Below are 16,112 nucleotides of genomic sequence, written 5' to 3'. Positions count from 1 at the left end.
CATAACGCTGGTTTACTCATTAATTTCCCTGTAACCAACGGTTGTGACTTTTCCGGTTTCAAATCGACACCACTGAGAAGTAACTAGGTAGAAGCAGATAGAAAGATGTAGAGTATGCACAAATATTGCATTTGCTAGAGTCCTGAAGAATCGGCTAATACGAAAGGAAGATTTGAAGATCACATAGCCAGTATTTGAGTAGTCACAGAAAGCTGAACTCACATTATTTATTATCCCCACATTTTGTTGCTATTATCATTCTCGTTGAAGGAATTTCTTGGAATCCACACGCGTCAAAAAATAAAGTCCACTCACACCACCGTGCGACGATCCGAAAGACTTGAATGCCCTTTTCTCCAAACTCAATTTTGATAAATAGATTAGAACCGTCTTTGTCACCTGATTTGTTCATCGAGCACATGAATACAGAAGAGGAATACAGACATGTTCAGTGATTACATGATTTATTTTGTCATCGCTTGACAAACGAATATCTTCCCCAATTACAGTGCCGACTCAAGATTCAACGCAACTTTGAAGTTGGAGATCTGGTCACCCTGATGATCAAGGAGTGAAAAGTGAAAGTGTGCATATCCAATTCTACTTATATGCGCGACATAATGAAGCTCTGTCGCATTACACAATGGTATGTTGTGAGTTTGTTGATTAATTATGATAATTGGTAAATTAGAAGCGCAATGGTTGGATGTCTTGTCTCAGTCTAGCGCAGTATTCAGTGTGAATCAGTGTTTACAGGTTCTGTATTGTTGAATGCGGAGAAACAAGATTAGAAAAGCCGATACTCGCATTCACTGAATGCCTGTACAATTAGAATTTTTTACATTATAAAAAATAAGGAACGGGTAGATATGATTGACAATCTTCTAAATACATGGTATGTGGCCCAAAGTAAAGACATTTGATCCCAAACCAACGCTGTGATTTATATATATGAAGAAGTTATCACTTGTCTTAGTGAATGGGATGGAGCGAGATTCGAATCTAAATTTACATGCGTGTCGAATCCACAGATTTTCTGGAATCGTATTGGGAATCGATTTCTCTACATCTTTCACCGAGGCATTATTCATTTACGTTCTTACAAATTGCAGCATCCGTAATATAAGATCTACCCTAGGGTGGTCCAAGGTTGCGAGGTTGGTGGGACGCAAAAACTTTTGACGATGTCTCGCGGGCCACAGTAGAAGAAAACCCAAGAGTGATAAAACATCGCGAGTTTACCCATTTGCTTCTTGAGAAGTATCGTTGAATTTTTGGCATCTTTCCCCATGTTTGATTTTTTAATGTCGCTCAAAATTATATTCGTCCGTGGTAGATATTACTTGGAAACACACCAAACATTGTCATTGAACGTTGTTGTGGAGAAGGAAATACGTTTCTACTTTCTTGGTAACTTATTCTACACTTATTGTATGATGAATTCATTTATTTGATTAATTTTATTACTTTTAGCGTGACAAGGTCTGGTGGTAACGTCAACGAAAAACAGAACAACCACTAAGTCTGGTCTACGTTTCGTCATTGCTGTCACATGGCCAACGCTTGAAAATAGAGGAGTGTTTTTACTAAAATAAATGCTCAAAACGTCTCTCAAATTGAGAAGTTACTCAAGGCGAGATTAATGTACGAAGTTTAGATGAAAGCGCGATTCATCTCATCGGCTTGGTCATGTCTCTTATATCGATCATTTCCATCCTGGCATAGTCTTGACGTTTATAGATACAACATTGAAATTCCGCGATTTTACCAAACATCAATCTCGACATCGGGATTAGGAAAAAGGCCAATCCCAGTTGGAATAGTTTAAAAATAACTCAAAAATATTCTGCCAATAAATACACATATCTACCAATGGTTTAGTACACGCTAAAATTGTTCTGCGGGGCGCAAGGAATGTGTTCTCGGGCCGCGGTGTGAACCACCCTGATCTACCCTATAAAGCTCGGTAAAAGCAATGCCTAATCATAATAAGTTAACCGCTATCTTGAAATTCATACTAACATACATTCCTAAATCATCGAAGGTTATTACTGTTCCACCCGAAAGTTGGCCAGGGCAAATTTGACGTTTTTACGTACACTACGAAGACGCGTTTGACGCATTACACAATGGTATGTTGTGAGTTTGTTGATTAATTATGATAATTGGTAAATTAGAAGCGCAATGGTTGGATGTCTTGTCTCAGTCTAGCGCAGTATTCAGTGTGAATCAGTGTTTACAGGTTCTGTATTGTTGGTAGTACTCGCTATAGATCTGTTGGAAATGACAATTTGTGAGTTTACAAATTCTTGTAAGAATTGATGTTCTCAAGTCTAATACAAATATAATGTAGGGCAGTATTACAGTCAACTTAGCGCAGTAACTACTGCTTTAATATTTTATTCATAAAACTTGGATTTTATTTAATCCAAGGCATATTTCGTTTGATTGTGTTACTTGTAGAGTCAAAACATTAGGTATGTATATACTGTTGAATTTTGTATGTTTTTAATCTATATCGTTCTGATTGATTTCAAATGCTGAAAGTTGTGATATTATAATACAGAAAAAAATTGGGTTGTCTTGCCGTATAAAATATTTAGTTTATGTTCATTGTTTTCGGCAGATGCCATGATCCTGATTTCATTCCCAGTTCCATCGTGTTGACTGTTTTGAACAAACTACACAGATTTTTAGTTGAGTTTCATTGGGACATAGCACTTTACGGCACAGATAATATGCCGGAACCCCTTGCTCTCTAATATCAAACACTAGTAACTGGTTCAGAAACAAATCGTTTTGTTCGTGACAAGACTTGTTTATTGGGGGTGCGTTGTCGAAGACCTTCAACCACTAATATTTAGCTACGAATGTAAACTTTTTCTTTTCTTTTGAAAAGCCGAGAACATTTTGAAAAATATATTGCATTTTAAGAATATCCTAACGTCAAAGCCAGGAGAATGAGCATGTGTTCAAGTATTCAAAATGAAATGAAAAATACCTATTGCTTCAATTATCACCCTTCCGAAATTTACAAAACCATCTACACAGAAAGCTAAACTCACATCTCCCACTAACCTTTTGATTACTGGTTTTCTTCTCTCTAAAGGTATTTGAGTTTTAAGTCAATTTCTTATGCTCCACATTTTCAGGAATGTTTGTAAATGAGCGTTCTTGGCCTGAATCGCTTGTTTTCTGAATAAAGGTCCACAATTATGACATCATACAAAACCTCTGTCTTAGCAGTTAAAGGTGGATAGAGACGCCAAAACGGCAAAATTATACCCGCATATAGAATATATATCTAGAAGAAAACGAAGTAGCATAACAAAACAGATAATGTTTAAATTTTAGTACCATATTTTAGATAGGCTGAAGTATGTTTCGTGATTATGGCGTGATTGTTTCGGCCATCCACATACAAATGTCGGTTCTTTTAATCATGCGTGTATCAAGTCTTGCGATCTGGTAGATATCGATGTTTAATTTGTTTTAATTTATTGCGGAACTGCGCGTTCTGTTTGACAAATTCGAAAACTACTGTGCGATTATTGTCGACGAGACGCCAGGGAAATTATAGAAATTAATTTGAAATCCCTGTCTCCAAATTAACTTTATTTTGATTATTATATTTCGCGTCGGCTTTGATCTTCCTTATCGTCACTTTAAAATGAAAAAGTAGACAATATCTTTGCTACTGGCCTCGGGATTCGTTGTATTTTCCTGTCACATCCATGTTTTTGCATTAAATATACCTCATGAAATGTCGTCACTGCGGATCGGTGAAAATTTCTGATAAGATTGACTCAATGTTACTTCATTAAGAACTTGTATTAATGTTTCCAATTTTATAAAACGACCAACTGAATAATTAGAAAATTATGCAACATTAGGGCGACATTATGCTCATCGAGGAATTGAAATAATATCATATCCACTGGAAATAAATAAAAATATTATACCGCAAATATAACACTCAATTCTGACGCCATTGTCCGTTAGCCAGAAGTGTATGCTGATTCTCGTGTCTCGTACGATGTGCTGTCCAAGCGTTTAATTCGGCGACGTACAAACGACGTGCCGTGTCCAGGCCACGTGTTGTGGTAACAGATATTAGAACAGTAAACTGTTATTCTAATATTCGATAGGATATTCGAATATTTTCCCCAACTCGAACTAAACTGAAACTTATAACCACGCGGACTGCCGACAAAGCCACCCCCATGAATATTCACAGGAAGTCATCCATCAATGAGGCAGAAACCTGACGCGGGTCGAGTAGGGTCCAAAACTAGTGTCAGAATTTTTCCTTCCAAGGTTCGGTTCTTTTTCCGCAACTCAACATCGAGTCATCAAAGTTTTTGTCTGTATTCTTTTGTCCTCTTTTCCAAAACTAATTGCAAATAGCTTCGGTTTGCTTCGCCCAGTCAATCGCAAAAAATCTGGTCCAACTAGCCATCTGTCAGAATTCTATAAAAACTTAGGAATATCCATTCATCTAGTGCAGTAATCAGTTGGATTTTGCGCAGAATCAGCTTCAAGTAGAACGATTCTGGCAATTTTCTTGGAATGCTTCAAGTATATTTGACAGAATATTCCAAATTTGTACAGGGAATATTTACATTCAACATCTTTGAATTGACGAGGAATTGAAATATTTCGAAAAATTATAGAATTACTCCACTTTGATCAAGACTTCAGTCTCTTATTGTTGAATTCGTCATATCAAGCATCAGATATCGAACTTACAACAGTAGGGCTTTTCTATTTGTAACAAAACCTGTGAACCCGTGGTGTTCAAGTATGAAGCAATCCCTTTCCCCTCCAACAGTTCAAGCTCAAGCACTTTTCGCAGTAAGTCTCTCGATATCTAAATCAATACTTGTGGCGACACGATGAACGTATATCTCACGTGGAATCTGATTTAGAATTCGAAACCCATTCAAAGTAAGTAAATCAACTTAAAAGTCCATATCGATATTGCGCTACTAGGAAATTTATTTCCGCTGTCGTACGTAACTCTCGTTATGCAACAAAAATTAGCCACATATGATGAATCAACATCTCCGAAAGAACGGAACAATAATTTATACGCACATGGCTGTTTTCAACAAAAACAATTATTTTAACAGTTAAAAATTGCAGAATTAATATCATTTTCGAAAAATCGAGTATATGAAGCATGACTATCATATTGACGTTTATAGCTGTCTGTCTTTATCACTCCGATGCGATTTTTTATAAAATCGTTGTTTTTTTAGGCTGTTTCGTAAGACTTTTTATACGAGCTGCGTGTTCGTTTTAGTTTTCGTGATTCTCATTCCTCCCAATAAAATCAAATTCATCAGGACGGTAAAATATTTTAATTTTACTGTTCGTGAAAATATATTCTCGTCCATTTTTAAACGACTCACTGAGCGACAAATCGTACGCCGTGCCTACAGATTCACTGGACCAGCTTTTTCCGATTTGTTCTTGTAGCATGGTTAAATGGTCACGTAAACCACAATGCATCAAAATTGAAAATTGTCTCATTGTCAAAACTTGTTCGCAAATTTTCGACCAAGTCCAACCAAGACGAGTTTCAATTCCTATTGGTTCATGTTGTCGACCCACTCCACGCAAAATGCTGGAAGTGCGCTATGGAATTATCCGACGCGATTAAAACCACAGCTTGATTCGCTTCAATATCGGCCAACGGAATATCGTGTAAGTAATGCATGTATTGATCTCTTTTAAGCATTCTAGCTGAATGTGGTATGCGTGACTCGATCACAAACATGTTGTTCAACGCCAATATTCGTCGTAACCGAATTTCACCGATAATATTACTACTTCTGTATCTTGCGAAACGCCTTTGTTTCATAAAGTGTCAGTGCTAACACGGGTATGGTTTATATTTATTAGACCAAGTTTTTGTTTCGATTCATGATGTATATATAATTGAGATTTGACTAGCAGAGTCTACAACAGCGATAACTTATTCAGAAAAGCCCAATGGATCCTTCACTACAACTGGCAAAAGCTGAAACTGGACACCACGTCTGAAACATTTGCATTGGCAACGCTGTTTGTACGAATAGAGGCATTGCGATGATTGTTAGCATTTGATCTTCTTGTAAAGATCCTCAGGCCATGGATCACTGAATGCTGCTTACCCGAACAAGCGCGACACATGTTAGGAAATCTACACCAAAAACCAAACTGACCAAGTTCGAAACAATTGAAACATAAACTTGATTCTAGTGAAAATCTTCTTTTTTTACGTCATTGGACAAAAAAACTTGAAAAATGTAAACCATTGCAGAAGCAACTACGTTTTTGTGGAAGCTTGAACGTATGACTTAAATTGGAGATTGGAGTTCTGCCTACTTCAAGGGTGGGCAACCTTTGGCACGCGTGCCAACCTTGGCACGCGAGCCCATTTATTCGGCATGCGAGCGAGGCCTCAGAAACGAGATCGTCTTATTTCAGATAAAAAGTTTCGAGACTGAATTATCTGATAAAACTCGGTGTTCGTTTATTCATTATCGTTTGTTAACAATCTGTTATTTATTTAAGTTCTTTTTGTCTTTTCATGGCTTCAAAGAAATATATAAATCATGGCGTAGCAACTGAGCTCTCGACGAATTTTGTCGGAATTAACACAACGTTTGGCTACATTGTTACGTAATATATATTTCTGATTGATTTATGAAGTGGTGCAGCTCATGTTGGTTAGAGTTACTTGCTAACTTACTGTTATAACTTGATTTCGAAAGAAATATAAGCTATTAGGAAAGGGAATACAAGAGAGAAGTGCAGAAAACGAACTATTACATGATTGGGATGCCATTCCCGAGAATTTTTTTAAAACTTGAAAACTTTGCAATGCACTATTCTACAACAGGGGTCGGTAAACTGAGGGCCAAATGCGGCCCGCGAGCTAATTTGTTGCGGCCCTGGAACAACCCGACATTTATTAAATGAAACAAAAATTGATCCCAAAGTAATAACAAGTAAATAAAAACAATATGTTGTTGAATAATATATATATATTAAGAAACGGCACATACACATCTCATAGTAGCAGGCTTTTAACGCAATAATAGAAGGTGTGAATGCGCCACAATTTGAAATTCAATCTAGCGCTTGTTCGAAAGCGGAAATTTTGCGGCCTGCGCGCTACAGGGAATGTGTATATTTGGCCCGCAAGTACATAAAGTTTTCCGACCACTGCTCTACATCATCTGCATATGCTTGTGAATCTTTGTTCTCAGTTATGATTGGAATTGTAATAAGTCGTCTCGTAACAGGAGTAGCCTGGACGTTGAAACCAGTAGTTCGTATATTTCTTTGAAAGTTACAAAATATAAACCCAATGTAAAATCTCTATCAGCGGTAATGCAGCAGCAGAAGTCTCACTGAGATAGAATAAGAAAAGTAATCAAATCTATTTGTCGAACTGATAATATATCCGAATAGTGAATCCGTCTGTAGGCCTACATGTTTGAAAGGTTTATTATTATGTATTTTTGCTTTGGAAGTAGCAAAGCATTGTTTTTAATTTTGGTCGGCACGCGAAAGAATTTTGTTGTTAAATTTAGCCGATTTTGGCACGCGAGCCGAAAAAGGTTGCCCACCCCTGGCCTACTTGAACCTTGTTGAGTACATTTACGCACAAAATACACATTGCATATATAGCATCCACACCACACATACAAATTGACAATTTCGTTATCTTCATAGGTTTTGTTTCCGTATTTTTAACTCCAATTGTTTTTGGAAGTTGAGTAAACATTTTTTTTTAATATTTCTCTCCGTCATTCATTTCATCAACTCATTTCATATAATTTCCGGGGCCGGTATGTACGAAATGTTTTATTGCCCATTTTATGGAACCGCCCTATAATTTAAGCACTGTAAAGTTAGTCAACGTCTCTCCTTTTACTGTGGCGAATAAATGACTCACCCCATCGCTAGAAAATTTGAAATTTTGTTGCCACGAGGTAGATGCACGTCGCACAATGCGGATCAGGGAGTCTGCTGTGCAAATATATGTTTTATTAATGATGGGTTTTCCTATTTCGCGTTTGACTCATGCCATACGTTGCAAAATGATTATCAGGTGGAAATTTGATACTTAGAATACTGTTAGGTTTATTCATATATTACCCGAATAGGTTTTGAGGATTGCTCTAATATATGCAATGTTATATTTATCATTGTCTTATTTTGTATCCTAGCATACTCGCGGCTGTTCTTTGAGTCCTTGTCAAAAATAGTCAATTTATTATTAACACTAATACTGAAGTACTAAAACTGTTAACACTGATGTCAACATCAGATGTGTTTCAGACTGATAACAAAGTTTTTTTCAAAGTTTCTTGTTGGTGCATAAATTGAAGACAATAATTTGGATACCAAAGGACAGGATACGACTTTAGTTAGCTCGTAACTCGTAACCGTAGTGGGAAACCTTACTTCAAACTACTTATCCCACATGCACAACCTTTACATTTGTTCAATTTCTGATGAATGGGCTGTATGAAAGGGAGGTTTGAAGATCATAGTGCCAGTATTTGTCAAGTCAAAGACAGTTAAACTCACATATTTTATTATCCACATATTTTGTTTCTGTTATCATTCTCTTACAAGTATTTTGTGGTTATCTCTTGGTATCCACACGTGTCAAGAAATAAGGTTAAAGGAGTTATCTTTCGCGTGTCTCGAATGTTATATGAGATAAAAATAACACAATGTATACGCTTTTTTTTTCTCGTGATTGCATCGCATACGGCACCGATGTCCTAGCAATAGAATGATGAGAAATAAGATTAGAAAAGCCGATACTCGCATTCGCTGAATGCCCGTAAAATTAGAATTTTTCACATTATAAAAAAAACGGAACGGGTAGATATAATTGACAATCTTTCAAATACATGATATGTGGCTTAAAGTAATTACAATTAATCTCAAACAAACTTTGTGATATATATATATGAAGACGTTGTGGAATTATTACTTGTCTTAGTGAATTGGATGGAGCAAGATTCGAATCTAAATTTACATGCGTGTCCATAGATTTTCTGGAATCGTATTGAAGATCGATTTCTCTACATCTTTTACCGATACAATATTAATTTATGTTTCTACTAATTGCAGCATCCGTTATATAAGATCTACCCTAGGGTGGTCCAAGGTTGCGAGGTTGGCGTGAAGCAATAACTTTTGGCGATGTCTCGCGGGCCGCAGTAGGAGAAAACCCAAAAGTGATAAAACATCGGGAGTTTACCCATTTGCTTCTTGAAAAATATCGTGATATTTTTGGCATTTTTCTTCATGTTTGATTTTGTAATGTCCGCTAAAATTATATTTTTTCGTGGTAGAAATTACTTGGAAACACACCAGACCCCGTCATTGAACGTTGTTGGAGAAAGGTAAATACGTTTCCTATTTCTTGTTCATTTATTCTACACTTATTGTATGATGAATTCATATATTCGACTAATTTCATTACTTTTAGCGTGATTAGGTCTAGTAGTATCGTCAAATAACAACCAAAAAATCTGTCTAAGATGAGACTCCGGATCCAGCTTAAAAAAACTGGATTGCGCGGCGCTAAGTCAGGTCTGCGTTTCGTCATTGCTGTAACATGGTCACGTCTCTAAAATTGAGAAGTTACTTAAGGCGAGCTTCATGTACGAAGTCTGGATGGAAGCGCGATTCATCTCATCAGCTTGATCATGTCTGCACAAGACAATTTATTCTCCTCGTACCGACCACGGGAAGTCATTTCCATCCTGGTAGAGTCTTGACGTTTATAGATACAACATTGAAAATCCGTGATTTTATCAAATATCAATCCCGACATCGGAATTAGGAAAAAGGCCAATCACAGTTGGAATAGTTCAGAAATAACTCAGAAATATTCTGCCAATAAATACACTTATCTAACAATGGTTTAGTACACGCTAAAATTGTTCTACGGGCGCAAGGAATGTGTGCTAGGGCCGCGGTCCGGACCACCCTGATCTACCCTATAAAGCTCGGTACAAGCAGTACTTAATCATATTCATGTAACCCTATCCTGAAATCCCTACTAACATGCATTCTTAAATCATCATAGGTTGTTACTGTTCCATCCGAATGTTGGCCAGGGTAAATATTGATATTTTTACGTAAACTGCGAAGGCGCGTCTGACGCACTACACAATGGTATGATTTGAGTTTGTTGATTAATTAGGATAATTGGTAAATTGGAAGCGCAATAGTTGAATATCTTGTCTCAGTCTTTCTTAGTATTCGGTGTGAATCAGTGTTTACAGGTTCTGTATTGTTGGTGGTACTCGTTATGTATCTGTTGGAAATACCAATTTGTAAATTTACAAATTCTTGTAAGAACTGAGGTTTTCAAGTGTAAGACAAATATTAAACTAACATAGTAACTACTGCTTTAATATTTTTGTCATAAAACTTGAATTATATTTACATCAGAGCATATTTCGTTTGGTTGTGTTACTTGTATAGTCAGGACATAACGTATGTATATACTAAATTAGGTTTTGTATGTGTTTAATCTTTATCGTGCTGATGGATTTGAAATATAGAGAGTTGTGTATATAGAGAATATATTGAGTTGTCTATCCGTATGAAATATTGAGTTTTCGTTTATTGTTTTCAGCCGATGCCATGTTCCTGATTCTATTCCAAGTTCCACCGTGTTGACTGTTTTTGTTTTGAACAAACTACACAGATTCTTAGTTGAATTTCATTGGGACATAGCACTTTAAGGCACAGATAATATGCTGGAACCCCTTGCTCTCTAATATCAAACACTAGTAACTGGTTCAGAAACAAATCGTTTAGTTCGTGACAGGACTTGTTCATTGGGGGCGCGTTGTCGAAGATCTCTAACCACTAATAATTAGCTACGAATGTAAATTTTTCTTCTTCTCGGAAACATTTTTAAATATTGCATTTAAAGAATATCCCAACGTGAAAACCAGAAGAATGAGCATGTGTTCAAGTATTCAAAATTAAATGAAACATTACTAATGTTTCTAGAGAAAGATCAAAAGCTTCCTTCATCATCCTTCCGAAAGTTACAAAACCATATACACTGAAAGCTAAACTCACATCTTTCATTAAACTTTTGATTTCTGGTTTTCTTCTCGCTAAAGGTATTTTAGTTTTGAGTCGATTTTTCACGCTCCACCTATTTAAGAAATATTTCCAAATGAGCGTTCTTGGCCTGAATCGCTTGTTATCTGAATAAAAGAACACAATTCATAGGTTTTGTTGTAATCATCATGCAAAATTTATATCTTAGCAGTTGAAGGTGGTTAAAGACGCTAAAAATGGCAAAATTATGACCGCATAAAGAATATATGTCTAAAAGAAAACGAAGTAGAATAAAAAACAGATAAGTTTAGGGCTGCCCAACCCGCGGGCCGCGTTCATAAGCAATGAGTCCATGAGCAAACATTTTTTAAGGTTTAAATTTTAGTACCGTATTTTATATATGGCTAAACTATGTTTCGTATTATGGCGTGACATCCAAATGTCGTTTCTTTCGAAAACTACTGTGCGATGAAAGAACGGTGCAGTGATTTATACGCACATGGCTGTTTCCAAGAAGAATAATTATTTGAACAGTTAAAAATTGCAGAATTAATATAATCTTCCAAAAATCGAATATATGAAGCATGGCTTTTATATTGACGTTTATAGCTGTCGGTCTTTTCTGCAATTGAAAAAGCACCTTGACGCGATTATTTATTAAATCGTTGTTTGTTTTAAGTTGTTTTGTAAGACTTTGGAATCTTATTCGAGCTGCGTGTTCGTTTAGTGACTTTTCGCAATTTCCATTCATCTCCAAAAAACCATATTCATCAGGACGGTAAAATAATTTAATTTTACTGTTCGTGGAAAATATTCTCGTCTATTATTAAACGACTCGCAACACGGTAAATTGAACGACGTGACTATAATGGTCACATAAACCACAATGCATGAAATTTGAAATTGTCTTATTGTCAATACTTGTACGCAAATTTTCGATCAAGTCCAACCATGAGGAATTTCAATTCGTATTTGTTCATGTTGCGATGGGTGCGCTATGGGATTTTATGCCGCGATTAAAATCATAGATTGATTCGCTTCAATATCGGCCAACGGAATATCCTGCAAGTGAGGCGAGGAATATATTGATCTCTTTTAAACATTCTAGCTGAATGTTGTATGCGTGACTCCATCGCAAACACGTTGTTTAATGCCAATATTCTTCATAACCAGATTCCACCTACAATTTTACTAACTCTGCTTTTTGTGAAACGCCTTTGTTACATAAAGTGTCAATGGTAACACAGGTACGATTTATTTTTATTAGACCAAGTCTTCGTTTCGATTGATGATGTATATATAATTGAGATTTGAATAGCAAAGTCTAGCACAGCGATAAAGTATTCAGAAAAGCCCACAGACCATTTACTACAACTGGCAAAGGCTGAAATTGGACACCACGTCTGAAACATTTGCATTGACAACGCTGTTTCACGAGTAGAGACATTGCGATGGTTGTTAGCATTTGATCTTCTTGTAAAGATCCTCAGGCCATGGATCACTGAATAATGCTTACCCGAACAAGCGCGACACATGTTATAAAATTTACACCAAAAGGCAAACTGTCCAAGTTCGAGACAATTGAAACATAAACCCAATTCTAGTGAAAATCTTCTTTTTACGTCATTGGACATGTACATTTAAAGAATGTAAACAATTGCAGAAGCAACTACGTTTTTGTGGAAGCTTGAAAGTATGACTTAAAATCGGATATTTTGCGGCTACTGAATTCCTGAATCTTCGCCACATTTACTCATTGCAACTACGTAATTACTTACCATCGTACCTAGGCCGTCGACATGTCGTTTGCTACCCCGTCAACGACGCGAATAGCCGAAGCATATGTGAACCGTCGTCGTCAAGACAACTGTGTACATTATCAAAAAATTTACCAGACTAGTTTGGTTCCAGGTGAACAATCCACGCGTCAACTGCTTCTTGGATTGAACGGTTAAAGTTAATTTTGTAGAAAGCTCGAAAGGATGCAAAAGTCTTCAATTGATACAGTATGACGTCGTTGCATTACTGTTGAATAACAGCAAATAGTTAAGCTATTTTATAAGTTGCAATATCTGCAGAAAACTGTAGGTATGTTTACAAAACATTGTAACACAAATACTCCATCAGTCAGCCAGTCAGAAGTTCATTTTTCACCAAAATGAACATATAATTAATGCAAACAAAACTAGGAAAAAAACACAAAAAAGTAATTTCATGGTGGAGGGTGACGCGAAAAAAACAATGCTGGTTATCGAGCAGAGATACCTGAGATAAAGGTCTAACTTTGATATAGGTAGAATAGAAAGAAGTCCATGAAATACAAATGTTTCAAACCAGCACCTTCGTCGACCCAATTAAACAGCCCTACAGAACCCATGAGGTTCGATCGAACCCATGTTAAGAAACACTGCTAAAAAACCGAGAATGGTTAATAGATAATCTGCGCTACTCGCATCAGGCAAGGTAGTCATGGAAGCAATATAGCATAGAATCAACCAAGCACATCGATAGCTGTTCCACGAACAGATGTTTTGAGCATGTGTTCAAATATTCAGTTATTCTAAATGAAATGAAATACTGTTACAAAATTTACAAAACAATCTAAGCAGAAAGCTAAACTTACATCACCTGTTAACCCTTTGATCTGTGCCAATCTCCTCTTCTCTGAAGATATTTGAGTTGATTTTTATCCTCCATAATTTTCAAGTAATGTGGGTAAATGTGCGGACGTTGCCTGTATCGCTTTTTATCTGAATTAAAAGAACAAAATTTAAATGCTTTGTAACATCCATTATGACGTCATATAATAGAATGAGGATGCATTTTAAAACTAATAAAAGCCTAGCCCTGAGTAATGAAAAAGTTGATTGTTGTATACTGCTTGTCTGACTTTGGTCAGACAAAAGTTTACATAAATACATTTGTGTAAGCGTGCAGCAGGACTCTCGAATTGCTCATTAAAAAAGAACTGGCGTTTAGTTGCTGTGCTATTGTCACTTTTCCCAATCTTGAAATTGCAACATGCAGAAATAAATAATTTACATTCTGGAAATATTGTAATAGAACCGATTCGCACAAAACTGATGATAGCTGTAAACTCGAAACAGGCAGTGGTATATTTATAACTGTTGCCCACAACTTCAAGAACATACAACTTACATTTGACTAAAGCAACATAACGCTGGTTTAATCATTAATTTCCCTGTAACCAACGGTTGTGACTTTTTCGGTTTCAAATCGACACCACTGAGAAGTAACTAGGTAGAAGCAGATAGAAAGATGTAGAGTATGCACAAATATTGCATTTGCTAGAGTCCTGAAGAATCGGCTAATACGAAAGGAAGATTTGAAGATCACATAGCCAGTATTTGAGAAGTCACAGAAAGCTGAACTCACATTATTTATTATCCCCACATTTTGTTGCTATTATCATTCTAGTTGAAGGAATTTCTTGGAATCCACACGCGTCAAAAAATAAAGTCCACTCACACCACTCACACCACCGTGCGACGATCCGAAAGACTTGAATGCCCTTTTCTCCAAACCCAATTTTGATAAATAGATTAGAACCGTCTTTGCCACCTGATTTGTTCTTCGAGCACATAAATACAGAAGAGGAACACAGACATGTTCAGTGATTACATGACTTATTTTGCCATCGCTTGACAAACGAATATCTTCCCCAATTACAGTGTCGACTCAAGATTCAACGCAACTTTGAAGTTGGAGATCTTGTCACCCTGATGATCAAGGAGTGAAAAGTGAAAGTGTGCATATCCAATTCTACTCTGTGCGCGACATAATGAAGCTCTGTCGCATTACACAATGGTATGTTGTGAGTTTGTTGATTAATTACGATAATTGGTAAATTAGAAGCGCAATGGTTGGATGTCTTGTCTCAGTCTAGCGCAGTATTCAGTGTGAATCAGTGTTTACAGGTTCTGTATTGTTGGTAGAACTCGCTATGTATCTGTTGGAAATGACAATTTGTGAGTTTACAAATTCTTGTAAGAATTGATGTTCTCAAGTCTAATACAAATATAATGTAGGGCAGTATTACAGTCAACTTAGCCATCCTTCACTACAACTGAAGTATGTTTCGTGATTATGGCGTGATTGTTTCGGCCATCCACATAAAAATGTCGGTTCTTTTAATCACACGTGTATCAAGTCTTGCGATCTGGTAGATATCGATGTTTAATTTGTTTTAATTTATTGCGGAACTGCGCGTTCTGTTTGACAAATTCGAAAACTACTGTGCGTGCCCATTTATTCGGCCTGCGAGCGAGGCCTCAGAAACGAGATCGTCTTATTTCAGATAAAAAGTTTCGAGACTGAATTATCTGATAAAACTCGGTGTTCGTTTATTCATTATCGTTTGTTAACCATCTGTTATTTATTTAAGTTCTTTTTGTCTTTTCATGGCTTCAAAGAAATATATATATCATGGCGTAGCAACTGAACTCTCGACGAATTTTGTCGGAATTAACACAACGTTTGGCTACATTGTTACGTAATATATATTCCTGATTGATTTATGAAGTGGTGCAGCTCATGTTGGTTAGAGTTACTTGCTAACTTACTGTTATAACTTGATTTTGAAAGAAATATAAGCTATTAGGAAAGGGAATACAAGAGAGAAGTGCAGAAAACGAACTATTACATGATTGGGATGCCATTCCCGAGAATTTTTTTAAAACTTGAAAACTTTGCAATGCACTATTCTACATCAGGGGTCGGTAAACTGAGGGCCAAATGCGGCCCGCGAGCTAATTTGTTGCGGCCCTTGAACAACCCGACATTTATTAAATGAAACAAAAATTGATCCCAAATTTATTATTGTATGTACGCGGATTTATGTGGTAACAAGTTCTGCTGTATGACGCTTGTTTTGAAATATGTAGCGTCAGTTGCATGTCGTTCGAGTTAATTGTGATCTTTAAAATTCAAAAATGTTTGGAAAACGCAGGATAGCTCGCGACGAGGACTGAACATTCTAATGTGCTTCG

The 16,112-nt window shown here is 36.5% G+C and overlaps 1 long non-coding RNA gene across 2 annotated transcripts; it reads right to left on the bottom strand.

Moving 5' to 3' along the window:
* Window positions 1-2,871: 2,871 nt before the first annotated feature.
* LOC144421927 (uncharacterized) lies at window positions 2,872-13,837 on the bottom strand. 2 transcript variants are annotated; one of them, XR_013475052.1, is made up of 4 exons: window positions 13,732-13,837; window positions 12,996-13,128; window positions 11,119-11,249; window positions 2,872-3,195 (listed from the first exon to the last, which is right to left on the bottom strand). It is a non-coding gene; the product is annotated as an uncharacterized LOC144421927 (long non-coding RNA). The 2 variants fall into 2 exon arrangements; XR_013475051.1 differs by having other exon boundaries at window positions 13,727-13,827.
* Window positions 13,838-16,112: the final 2,275 nt, after the last annotated feature.

This window comes from Styela clava, chromosome 4 (genome assembly GCF_964204865.1).
Source record: "Styela clava chromosome 4, kaStyClav1.hap1.2, whole genome shotgun sequence".
In the NCBI taxonomy this organism is placed as follows: domain Eukaryota; kingdom Metazoa; phylum Chordata; class Ascidiacea; order Stolidobranchia; family Styelidae; genus Styela; species Styela clava.
This window is presented reverse-complemented; position numbering and strand designations above follow the sequence as displayed.